This window comes from Acartia tonsa, chromosome 2 (assembly GCF_053477335.1).
Source record: "Acartia tonsa isolate MP-2025a chromosome 2, ASM5347733v1, whole genome shotgun sequence".
Taxonomy (NCBI): Eukaryota; Metazoa; Arthropoda; class Copepoda; order Calanoida; family Acartiidae; genus Acartia; species Acartia tonsa.
The window spans coordinates 55,908,347-55,920,556 of NC_137261.1; the positions used below are offsets into that span (position 1 = coordinate 55,908,347).

Consider the following 12,210-nt stretch of genomic DNA (forward strand, 5'->3'; position numbering starts at 1 on the left):
TTCTCGTTTTCATTCGAATCCGGTGGGTAGGAACCGGTTCTCATCCATACAAAAAAAACTATGTATTATATCCAGCTTTCTACGAATATAAAAATGTACAATCATAATTGCACCTCGGGGCTAAAAAAATCTGGTTTTAATCTTATAATTGTACATTCTATATCCGCGGAAAGCCGTTTATAATACGATAAAAGAAATAACTATTATGTAATCGAAGGCAGAATATATGAGTAAGATTATACAATACACTCCTGTGACAAGAGTCTTTAAATTACTAAATTTATCACATTTTATAAAAAAAAATTCAACATACTTTTATTTTTAATTATCTTATATCTTTTTAAAAACTTTATATGTTTTATAATTCTTAGGAATCCTGTGGTAAGACAGTGCAGTGTAAACGTTAAATTGATGTATATTTCTATTTATGGGTAACGAAATCAACCATCTGTAGATGTAATAAAAATACTCGAAATTTTATCCAACAAATGAGAGAAAGTGTTTAAAACTTTGGGAACCGGTTCTAGTTTACTGTTCAATGTCCCCTTCTTATATGTTGAGTTTTTTCAAAACAAAATTTTAAAAAATAGTCAGAGGCAAAGTTCATATATTTCATGTATGCTTATGTTTTTATGCAGTAGAGTTTTACAATTACAAGATCTAACCTTTTTCCTTTTTAAAACTGAAGCTTTTATATAAAAAGGGTCGGTCCGTCCGTCCGTCTGAAACCGATAGCTTTTTCGTAAGTTTAGGCATGTTAGCATTGTCCTATCGGTTTCAAACTTTCCATGGTGATTCCTGTAGTAGTTAGTTACGATTTATGGATTTTTATATCTCATATATCTATAAGGAAAAAGCCCTCAAAAGGCCTGTTATACAGTAATTGCATTATATATTAGGCATTTTTTAATAGTCAGTTGTAAAACAGATTAAGTACTTTTAAATGCAAAAAATGCACAGAATCCCAGGGACTTTAGGGGATAAGATGATGGAGGATAAATTGATGTATATCACCATTGATGATAAACAAAATTATCCATTTAGTTTACTACCAGTATGTAAATTGAAAATTAAAATTTTTTAATCAAAAAATAAGATGAAATGGGTATTAAGTTGTGTACTAGGGTAATTTATAGTCAAATGTCCCCTCCCTCCCTGACATACTCAGCTTGAAGCAAAATTGTCAATTCTATTATGCATACAATTCATCAAGATATCAGTGAACTATTATCTAAACAAGGATGATAACATCCAAAAAAATCAGATGGTAGAGCAAACTAATTTTAAATTCTTACAAAATTGCTTAAATACAGGAACCTTTTTAAGAACACCAGTTCTTGATTATAAAGATGATCCGCCTTAATTGTACCTTGTTGTCCTAGGAATTATAAGTATAAAAAAAATTCAAAAAAGTTCAAAATCAACTTGTTTTAAATGGATCTACGGCTGATAACGATAAAAGAGTTACTACGCTTTCTAAATCATACCTATCTGTAACAGGAATCATCAGGAATCTTTAAAATCTAAACCGACCCTTATTATGAAAAAGCTTCGCTTTTAACAAGATATTAGTAAAGTATAATTTAAATATTTTATGTATACTAAATACCCAGGTAGAGAGGGGTATTTGGACTGTAAATCAATCTGGTACTCAAAGTTTTATAACCAAGTACTCTTATTCATTGTTTGAGTACTATAATTGAATTTGTTGTTTTTTAAACAACTAGCGACTGCGTCCCTAGTATCTAGGGACATTAGAACGGATAGGAAAGTGCAGAAAAATAGCTTAAAACCATACAACTACTTTTTTTATAAAAATAAAACAGCCTAAAACCACCCTACACTCTATAGGAGAACCACATAAGTTCAGCGGTTAGCGAGATCCTTCGCTACAGACAAAAACAAGCTTACTACTTTATATAGGACTAGCGGCTTCGCCCCTAGCCTCTAGGGGCTTTGCCCCAATAGATGATAAAAAAAGTGTAAGGTAAAATTTGTAAAAAAAATAATAAGAAGGACCAAGGAAATCTTCCACAAAGGAAATATTCCACAAAGGAAATCTTCTACAAAGGACCAAGGATATTTCTTACAAAAAAAAAATATAAAAAAATGGGGGGGATTTTTTTTGTTTTTTGGGGGGTTGGGGGTGTCCCACCCCCCAAGAAAATAGCTTAAAACCACCACAGGACCAATAGGTAGATACCCTGAAGAGTAGAATCCGATCGGTTCAGTGGTTACCGAGATCTTAAGTGACAGACAGACGGACAGGCGGACAGACATCAAGCTACTTTGTATTATAGATAATAATGTTCAAACTTTTTAATCAATACTGTTAAACTACAGATTTTCTTATATTTTCTTTTGAATCATGGTGAATGAATATCAATTTATCGTCCATTGTCTTATCCCTTAAGATCCCTGCTTTATAGCAGAGGCATAATATTAAATATTCATGACTAGATATGCATGTTGGTAAGATGTATGTTCTTTAGGTTTATATAAGAAAATTATATGTAAGTATCTATAATACAAAGTAGAACGATGTCTGTCTGTCTGTTTGTGTGTTTGTGTGTTTGTCTGTTTGTTTGTAGCGAAGGATCTCGCTAACCACTGAACCGATCGGGTTCTCCTTTACATGGTAGCTTCTCATAGTTCCCGGGAAGGTTTATAACTATTTTCTTGGGGGGTGGGACAACCCTAACCCCCCCAAAAATGAAAAATCCCCCCCCCAAAAAAAAAAAAAAATTTTTTTCTTTTTAAAACTAAAATTAGAATAGTGGGGTCGACTACCCCCCCCCCAAAAAAAAAAAAATCCAGCCCCCAAAAAAATTTTTTTTTCTTTTTTCTTTAAAATCTAAAATACGAAAAATTGGTTTGATCAAACCTCTAGGGGCAAAGCCCGTAGAGGCTAGGGGCGAAGCCGCTAGTGTAAGATATAAAGGGGTAAGACAATGGCCGGTAAATTGATCTCAAAAACACACAAAATTACTCCTTTTGTAGATTAAAATTAGTGGTTGAAATGTTTTGACACTTAATTTAATGAATCAACCAATTTTAGTTCAGTTGACACTACAAAGTTGTAAAGACAACGAATAAGAAAACGTTATTATAAAACTTTGAGGACTAGTGTAATTAATTGCCTATGGTCGCCTCTCTCTGAACTTTTTGATTTAATATGTTTAATACACTATCGTGTCGTTAAGCCAAAGAATAAAAGAAAGTGTTCACAATACTTTGAGAATTATCTATAATACAAAGTAGAACGATGTCTGTCCGTTTGTTTGTAGCGAAGGATTTCGCTACCCGCTGAACCGATCGGGTTCTCCTTTATAGAGTAGCTTCTCATAGGTCCCGGGAAGGTTTATAACTATTTACTTGGGGGATGGGACTCCCCCAACCCTCCTAAAAAAGGATAAATCCCCCCCCCCAAAAAAAAATTAATTTTTCTTTTAGAATTTTTTAAAAATTCTAAAATACGAAAAATTAGTTTGATCAAACCTCTTGGGGCAAAGCCCCTAGAGGCTAGGGGCTAAGCCGCTAGTTTTTATATAAACAGCTTTAAAACTAACGTACTGTATATAAAGGGCTTACTTAATCTTAATTAGAATATGAGTTTAGGAATATGAAATTTCTGTTTACTTTGGGGAGTTCTGCAAATTATGCAACAAGGATTAAACTGGAATCATCCCGTCCAAAATAAAGGATTTTAAAACTTTTTTTAACACTAAGGGTAGAGTGGGTTAAAAAAATAGCCTAAAGCTCTCTAAGACATTCATAAAGCTTTCGTAAAAGGAAAACCATTTGATTTATATTTTTCGATATCTTTTACTTCAAACAAACAAAAAACTTACTAATTTGTATTTTTTTTATCAGATTGTTTTAGCCACGACTCAGCAGCCGCAACATCAGCCTTTCGTAAACAACGCGGCTGAGGCTGCCGCACCCTAATTTTAGAGGGAATATTTGTAAGATTAAATATTTTATTTAACATGGCTTATAAAACTATTGATAACCGCTGTAAAAGAACCGGTTCAGAGCCCTATTGAAGATTTTTATATTGAAGACAACTTTCCACGAATAATGAAATAACGATCCTAGAGTGAGTACCAGTTTTGTTAATCCCGGCCTTCGGGTTGTATAAAGAGCTCTTTGTACTAAATACATGAAGACTAAATAATTTGTACAAAATGTCTGAGAACATTTTGTGTTCAAAAGTAAACAGCATTCACCAAACTTTATGAAAAAGGAGGAGGTAGGTTGTGCTAAAATTCCGTAAAGGTGTGAGTTATAAGGCTTAAAAACAGTATTAGAACGATAAAATTTATGTTTACTTTAAAAAGTTTTTGTCTATACTTCTTTTCAATAAGGAATACACATATTTAGTGAATATTATCGTTCTACTACTGTTTTTAAGCCTTAAAACTCACACCTCACCTTTATGGAATTTTAGCACAACCTACCTCCCCCTTGTTGAGTTTTGTTTTTAAAAGGGCTTGCATAATCCCAGCCAATTAACAGTTTTTTTAAAGCAAAGCTTTTTATGTTCGTCTGTCTATCCGTCATATGTCTATAACGAGTAGCTCTGAGTTAGATAGTTTGGAATAGTCCGATCGATTTAAAACTTTGCATGATATTTCCATAAACGATTTGATACAGTCATAGTCTTAGCCACCGTTTTAAAAATTTCAAAAAGTTTTCCTAATAGGCTACTATCATGATTTTGAAATGGTGATGTTTCAGACGAATAGGAACAATTTCAGAAATCAAATCACCATTATATTCAATTTTAGAAAACGTAGTATCAATGCTCGTTTATCCTTCTAATTTGTTGAGTTTCGCTTTTATGGATGTTGTCATCCTGGTTAGTATTGAAGCTATTCCATAACTAACAAAGTCTGCCTTCTTCATATGAGTAACAGCGTATAGTGTCCAAGAAAAAAATGACGTCATACAAATGACCAATGATAGGCCAGTATTAAATATACCTATGGTCAATTACAATTTACCATTGGTCAATAACAATTTACCATTGGTCAATAACAATTTACCATTGGTCAGTAACAATTTACCATTGGTCAATAACAATTTACCATTGCAGGTCAATTACAATTTACTATTGCAGGTCAATTACAATTCACCATTGGTCAATTTCAACGTATACTGGCCTATCATTGGTAATTTGTATTTTATAATGTCATTTTTTATTGGACACTATTCGCTTGTTCTTCATTTGGTTAATATTTCCTTGCTCAACCCTCTCTGTCTGTACATTACGAATTGGAGAAAGTGATTACTATATCCTTGTTCTTTTCAGTATTATACTCTGGTAAGCCGAGCGTTCTCGGCCCACAGGGTAACGAGTTCGAGTTCAACGAGCCCTAGCCTTGAATTATTCTACCAAAACAAACTAGCAGGATTTAGTCATACAGAAATTATATATTTAACTGAATAATATTTACAAGCAATGTTTACTATATATATACAACAGATTATAACAATGGTTAGGTTTGAAGGGGGTGTGGGACGCTAGGGCTTAGCTCCCGGCGGTAGACAGGCTGTGGGGGCAGCGGTGGTAAAAGGGGAGGCAGCGCCTCCCGGTTATATAAGCGCGTGAGGGGCGCGTGATAGCTGCATGTTTGAGTCCCTCCCCACATTTAGGCAGGCCAGTTTGACCGCTAGATAGCGGGGTCAACATCGGTCATGAGATGGATGGTGATATAATAAGATTAGTGCAGTGGGTTTGTTATGATAAGTCACAGCGTAGCAACTCTGTAAACTGCCTGTCCGTCTGGTTGTCGTATTACCACAACCTCCCCTTCAAGGGTTGCGTGGCTCTCGAGCCACCAGGCCTTGAACCTGGGGATACGACAACCTATGTCTGCGCAGGACAGGCTCTTCCTGGGGCACAGCTCGATGGAGGACAGCTCGGGCTACACAGGCTCCACGGGACACTCGTTGCTCGGTCTGGCTGTGGTTGGATATCAGCATTGTCAGCTCCTGGTTGGCTTCTAGACGGGGGTTGGCGACGGCTAAGCCCCGGCGCTGGAAATTTTGCCTCGTCTGCAGGACTAGCTCTGCCTCAGCGGGTAGCTGGACACGGAGGCCTAGGCTAACTCTGGTGGTTCCCAAGGGGGGAATGACGATGGATGAGGGCGCATAAAATTCCATGGGGGCGCCTGCTTGATTCAGGTTGCTTGGCCTCCTAGCTCCTACCCGGATAGGGATGGCTGTCATCAACAGGGGGCACATGGCTTCAGCTTCGTCCTCTGGGGCGGCTTCTTCCATCGCAGTAGCTGCTTCTCCTCCTACAGGCTCGCTGCTGGCTGGCAGGTGCTCCATGTCTGTATCAGGATTCCAGATGGCATCTCTGGGTGGCTCTGGAGCTGGCGGCGGCGGCGGTGGTTCGTTGGGTTGCTCCTGCAGGTCCTCTTCTACTGGGTCACGATCCTGGCCGCTGGGCTGTGGGGCGGCTGCGGCCGGCTGGTGCACTGGGAACTGTCCTGGGTCGCTAGCTGCGGGCGCCGCCGCTCCCACCGGCAGCTCGGTGGCATCCTCGTCGCCGTCCACGTCGACTTGAATGTCTGCTGGAATCTGGTGGGCAGTCACATCTCCAGTGTATTTGCGCAGTCGGCCTACATGCGCGGTAACTTCCGAGATCCTGGCTATTGGAGAGGCAGGTTTGATGACATAATGGACTTCTGTAGCTTTCCTCACTACCTTCCAGGGGCCAGTCCATCTCTTGGTGATCTTGGCTGCCTTCCCTGGCACCAGGCGGGGGGCCAGGTACCAGACCAGGTCTCCAACCTCATACTTGGCCGTGCCTTCGTAGGCTGCCGCGCTCCTCCGGATGGCTCCCTCCTCCTTCAGCTGGATGGCATCATACACTGCATGGTAACGTTGCAGGATAGCTTGGACGTTGGCTGGAACCGAGGCATATTCTGTTTCTGGCAGCCGGAGCACCATGTCCACCGGAAGCTTGGCCTCTCTCCCAAAGAAGGCCAGGAACGGGGTCACGCCGGTGGATCTGCAGGCCTTGGTGTTGTAGGCGAAGGCAATGGCAGGCAAGTGGGGCTCCCAGTTGTTGTCGTCTCTGTCTAAGAACAGACGCATGCCTGTATTGAGCGTCCGATGAAACCTTTCCACTCGGTTGGACTGCGGGTTGTAGGGTGGTGGATGTGTCAGGCCAATCTCAAGCCTGGAGGCCAGTTCCTGGAATACCTGGCCGGTGAACTCCATCCCATTATCGGAGTGGATCTTCAGGGGACATCCGAACGTGGCCAGGTGGCGGTGCAGCAGGGCTTCAGCCACCGTGAGGGTGCGCTTGTTGGGGATGGCGTAGAGGCTGACAAACCGGCTGAACCCATCTTGGCAGGTGAGGATGTAGCGGTTCCCAGCTGGGGTCTCTGGCAGCGGCCCCACCAGGTCGATGAACAGGACTTGCTGTGGATACCCCTGGCGGGAGGGTACATGTATCCCTTGCTTCAACCTTTCCTTGGTAACCTTCTGGACACATTCAGGACAAGTCTGAACCATCAGGCGGACGTCACGGGCCAGGTTGGGCCACCAGAAGTGCATGGCAACGCGGGCGATAGTCGCGTCCATCCCAAAGTGTCCGGCCATGGGGGTCCCATGGGCTAGAAAGAACGCGTCCTGCTGGAGGGCCGAAGGCAGCAGGTATCTTGTCCGTTCCCCTGTCAGGGTCTGGTCAGTGGTGGTGAGGCAACCATGCTCGTCCAGTCCCAGGGCTGGGAAGCGGCTGGCGTACTGCTGCTCGTCTCGTTCCTTGCCGCGCAGCTCAGCCTTGGTTGGGGCTCTGCCATCAGCCACCCACTGGCGGACACGGAGCAGGAGAGGGTCTTGTGTCTGGGCTTCTAGCACTCTAGTTGGGTCCAGTCGGGCGGCAGGGGGCCGGCTGGCTGCGGACTCCCCTAGCTGGCAAAGGTTATGGATATACTCAGCCTGCTCTGCTAATTCTTCGGCACTGGCCGTTGGCATGTTGGCGTCCTCCCGGCGGCTGAGGGCGTCAGCGTTGGTGTTCTGGGTGCCAGGACGGTGGCAGACAGTAAAATCTAGGGCCGCTAGCTCCTCTTGCCAGCGGGCCACCATCCCTGTGGATGTGTTCAGTGACTTCATCTGCAGCAAGGCTGAGGAATCAGTGTTGATCTGGAAGCTGCGGTAGGACAAGATGCCGTGGAATTTCCGGATTCCATACATAATGGCGGCCATCTCTCCCTTCCAGGTCGGGTAGCGAGTCTCGGGGTCGGTTGTCTTGCGCCCCACGGCGGCAATCAGCCTCTCCTTGCCGTCCTGGCATTGACTCAGAATGGCAGAGATGGCGCGGCTGCTAAAATCTGTGGTGAGCTGGAATACCGCTGGCAAGTCAAACCTGGGCGGCGCTCGGATGGGGGCTTGACGGAACTTGTCCTTGAGCTGCAGCAGCTGGGCTTCCATCTCAGGTGTCCAGGCTAGGGTCTTGGCCGTCTTCTGCCGATTCATCTCGTAGGTGAGGTCGGCATACTCTGGGATGAACAGGCGGTAGTATCCAAAGAACCCCAGAAGCGCCAGCAAATCTTTGGGGGTGCTGGGGGCCGGCCAGTCCAGGATACGGTCAATATAATCCTCTTGCATGGCTATCCCCTCACGGCTGAGGGTGTGGCCCAGATAATCCACCTTGGCTCGGAACAGCTTAGTCTTGGCTGGCTTGAGGCGGATTCGTCCCCTGCGGTGGGCTTCCAAGACCTCCCGGAGCCTAGCCAGGTGGGCCCAGGTGTCCTGGTGGAAGGTCAGGACGTCGTCAAGGTATGACTGGAGGTTGGCCGTGCCTAATGGGTTTAGGACCCCTGCAATAAATCTGGAATAGACAGATGGTGCCGTAGCCAGGCCAAAGGGCATCCTTTTCCATTGATACAAGCCTCTGGGGGTGGTGAAGGCGGTGCAGGGCCGGCTGTCCTCAGTCACACGGATGGTGTAGTATGCGGCCACCGCGTCTAAGGCACTGTAGACGCGGTGCCCTCCAGCTCGTTCTACCAGCTGCTGGATCCTGGGCAGAGGGTAGCTATCCAGCTCCAGGCACTTGTTGAGGGCTCTGTAGTCGACGGCCCAGCGGGTGCTCCCGTCCTTCTTCTTGATGGGCACCAAGGGGCTGCTCCAGGCGGAGTCTGACGGCTCTATGACTCCCTCCTGTAGCCAAGTGTCCAATTGTTTCTCCAGCTCAGCCTCCTGCCGTGGGTTCAGATCCCTAAATCTCTGGCGGATCGGCTGGGTCCCTGGCTTGAGGCGCAGCTGCAGCTCGACTACATCTGTGCAGCCGGGGGTAGAGTTGGAGAAGACGTCCCTGTACTCTGATAACATGGTCCAAACCTCCTTTTTGAGCAAGGGATCCTTGCGCAGGAACTCGTTGTCTTCCATCTCAAGGGCCTCCCACAGCTCCTGCATGTCTGGGGGCTCAACAGGCTCTTGAAACGAGTGGAGACTCGGGGGAGGCTTATCAGAAACCTCTAAAATGTCAGGCTTGACCAGCTCCCCTGCCACTGGGAGGCCAGCGTCCAGCAGGAGGGGCGTCTCCCCTTCATTTACCACCAGCACTCGAAACACAGTGGCGGATCCAGGCCTGTGGGCATACAGGCCTTCTGGGATGACAAGATCCTCCCCAAACCTCTGTTCTGGGGCAGCTAGTTGGATGGCATCCTTGGTGCGGTGGCCTACTAACTCAACAGGGACCGCCATGACACCGCGGCCAGGCAAGACCACCCGCTTGGCCGTGCGAAGTTGGGGTGGCTGGCCGTCAGTTGGAGTGACAGCACTTAGCCTATACATGGCTGGTGTGGGGTCAGCTTCGGCTCCGGGAGCCACCGGCCGCGACTTGACGGGCTCGGCCTCGGGAGGGGCTGACGTGTCGGAGCCAAGTGTGGCTCCGAGGGCGTCCGGCCACGATTTGACGGGCTCGGCGCTGGGAGAGGCCGAGGCGCTGGGTCCAGCCTGGGCTCCGTGGGCGTCCGGCCGCGACTTGACGGGCTAGGTGCTAGGAGAGGCTGAGGCAGCGGAGCCATGCGTGGCTCCGGAGGCGGCCGGCCACGACTTGACGGGCCCGGCGCCGGGAGAGGCTGATTCCTGGGAGTTGAGTGTGGCTCCGGGTGCATCAGACCGCGACTTGACGGGTCTGGACTCGGACTTGGCTGGTTGACTGGCTGGGGGTCCCAGGTAGAGGGGGCCAGGTGGACACGGCTGGCAGTTGATAAAGGTGTCGGCGGAGAAGATTGGTTCTGGAGGGCTGGCAATTTCAGGGAACGTTGTTGGCAGGTTCTCCCGCGGCACCTTGGGCACTGGGGGCAACCCCATGGCTAGCAGGTTGGCCCCCCTATGGGCGTTGAGCGCAGCATCCACCCAGTGCGTGCCTTTCTCGACCACACGCGGCTGCTCTGGCAGTGGGCCTGGCAGAGGCCCCTCATAGCTCAACTCTCTCTCGGCTGTCTCCCGGTCAATGGGGACGCCACGGAGTGGGATAAACTCCCCACGCACCCACAAGCAAGGTGGTTGCATGTCGAAACAGAGCCTAGTTCCGAACTCCTTGAGAAAATACCCTCCTAGGTTCAGAGGGTGTGAGAGGTTCCAGACCACAGTCACGTGGTAAAGATGGAGTATAAGGGTGTGTGAGACTGCCATATATAATTCTTTCAATTTTCCTATTACCTGGAGGGGCTGGCCTTCCTCGTTAGCAGTCAGGATTTGGGTGTTGTCCGGAATCAACATGCGTTGCACGCCCATTGCGTGCATGAGGTGTTCAGAAATTACAGCAGACCCTGGTACACGGTTGCCAGAATCGATCATGGCATCAACCTGTACATGCTGGGCAGGGTCAGGAGTAGGAAACCTCACCCTGATGTGGCAGGGGAAGTGGAGGTCCTGCCCTTGAGACAAGGGGGCCTCCCGTTCGGCTGGGGTTGGCAGAAACTTCGGTGGTGGCCGAACCGCAGCTATGGTGGTATCGCTTACCATGGTGGCTTAGACTGTAGCTTCGAATCACTAGAGCTTATTAATTATCACTGGGTCAACAATTTTATATTTCTTTTTATCACTTGGTTGACATTTATACACACTTATGTGTTGTTATCACTAGGAGCTCTAGGGGTGATTCTGGAAGCACTGGCAGCAGGGAATGTCCGTCCTGCAAGGTTCAGAGGGGTGACGGCGGTAGGGAATGACCCGTCCTACAGCGCCGCTGGTTCGAATCCCGAAAATGGCGGCAGGGAATGGCCCGTCCTACAGCGCCTCGGGTTCGAATCCTGGAAGGCAGCGGCAGGGAATGTCCCGTCCTGCCGTGCCTGTGGCTCAAAATCTGCTATCCGTCGCAGTGGTAGGGCTTACTTGTGTGCTGAGGCTTCGCAGCCACACATTGCCTTCTCAAGGAGACCAGCACCCAGCTGTCTGTCTCGTAGGTTTGGCCTGGGTGTCCTGGGGCTTGTCCCAGCTACACTTGCCAATTTAGACTCAGTTCTGTAGCCGTCTGAGCTAAATTATCCGATTACCGTGGCTGCGCACCTAGCGCTACTCCTACACGGTACGGAAAAAGCGTCTTAACTGGCGCTTTTAGCAGGCTAAATCTGCTTGCCGTAGGCCAGAGGCCCACATATTGCGTTCAAAATGATGGAAATTCGACCTAAAAAGGCCGTCTCACGGGTCAGTTGGCTTCTCAGTTGGCGGCTGATTGTCCCCTTACTTGCAAAAGGGTCCAATCAGAGGTAGAATAGGCTAGTTTCTGTAAGGCTCGATTGAAACACGCTGACACCAAGTTCTGGTAAGCCGAGCGTTCTCGGCCCACAGGGTAACGAGTTCGAGTTCAACGAGCCCTAGCCTTGAATTATTCTACCAAAACAAACTAGCAGGATTTAGTCATACAGAAATTATATATTTAACTGAATAATATTTACAAGCAATGTTTACTATATATATACAACAGATTATAACAATGGTTAGGTTTGAAGGGGGTGTGGGACGCTAGGGCTTAGCTCCCGGCGGTAGACAGGCTGTGGGGGCAGCGGTGGTAAAAGGGGAGGCAGCGCCTCCCGGTTATATAAGCGCGTGAGGGGCGCGTGATAGCTGCATGTTTGAGTCCCTCCCCACATTTAGGCAGGCCAGTTTGACCGCTAGATAGCGGGGTCAACATCGGTCATGAGATGGATGGTGATATAATAAGATTAGTGCAGTGGGTTT

General features: G+C 46.8%; 1 protein-coding gene across 1 annotated transcript in view; it reads right to left on the bottom strand.

Moving 5' to 3' along the window:
* Positions 1-12,210, bottom strand: part of LOC145312208 (uncharacterized) — an 86,953-nt gene that overhangs the window by 16,384 nt on the left and 58,359 nt on the right. The window lies entirely within an intron of this gene.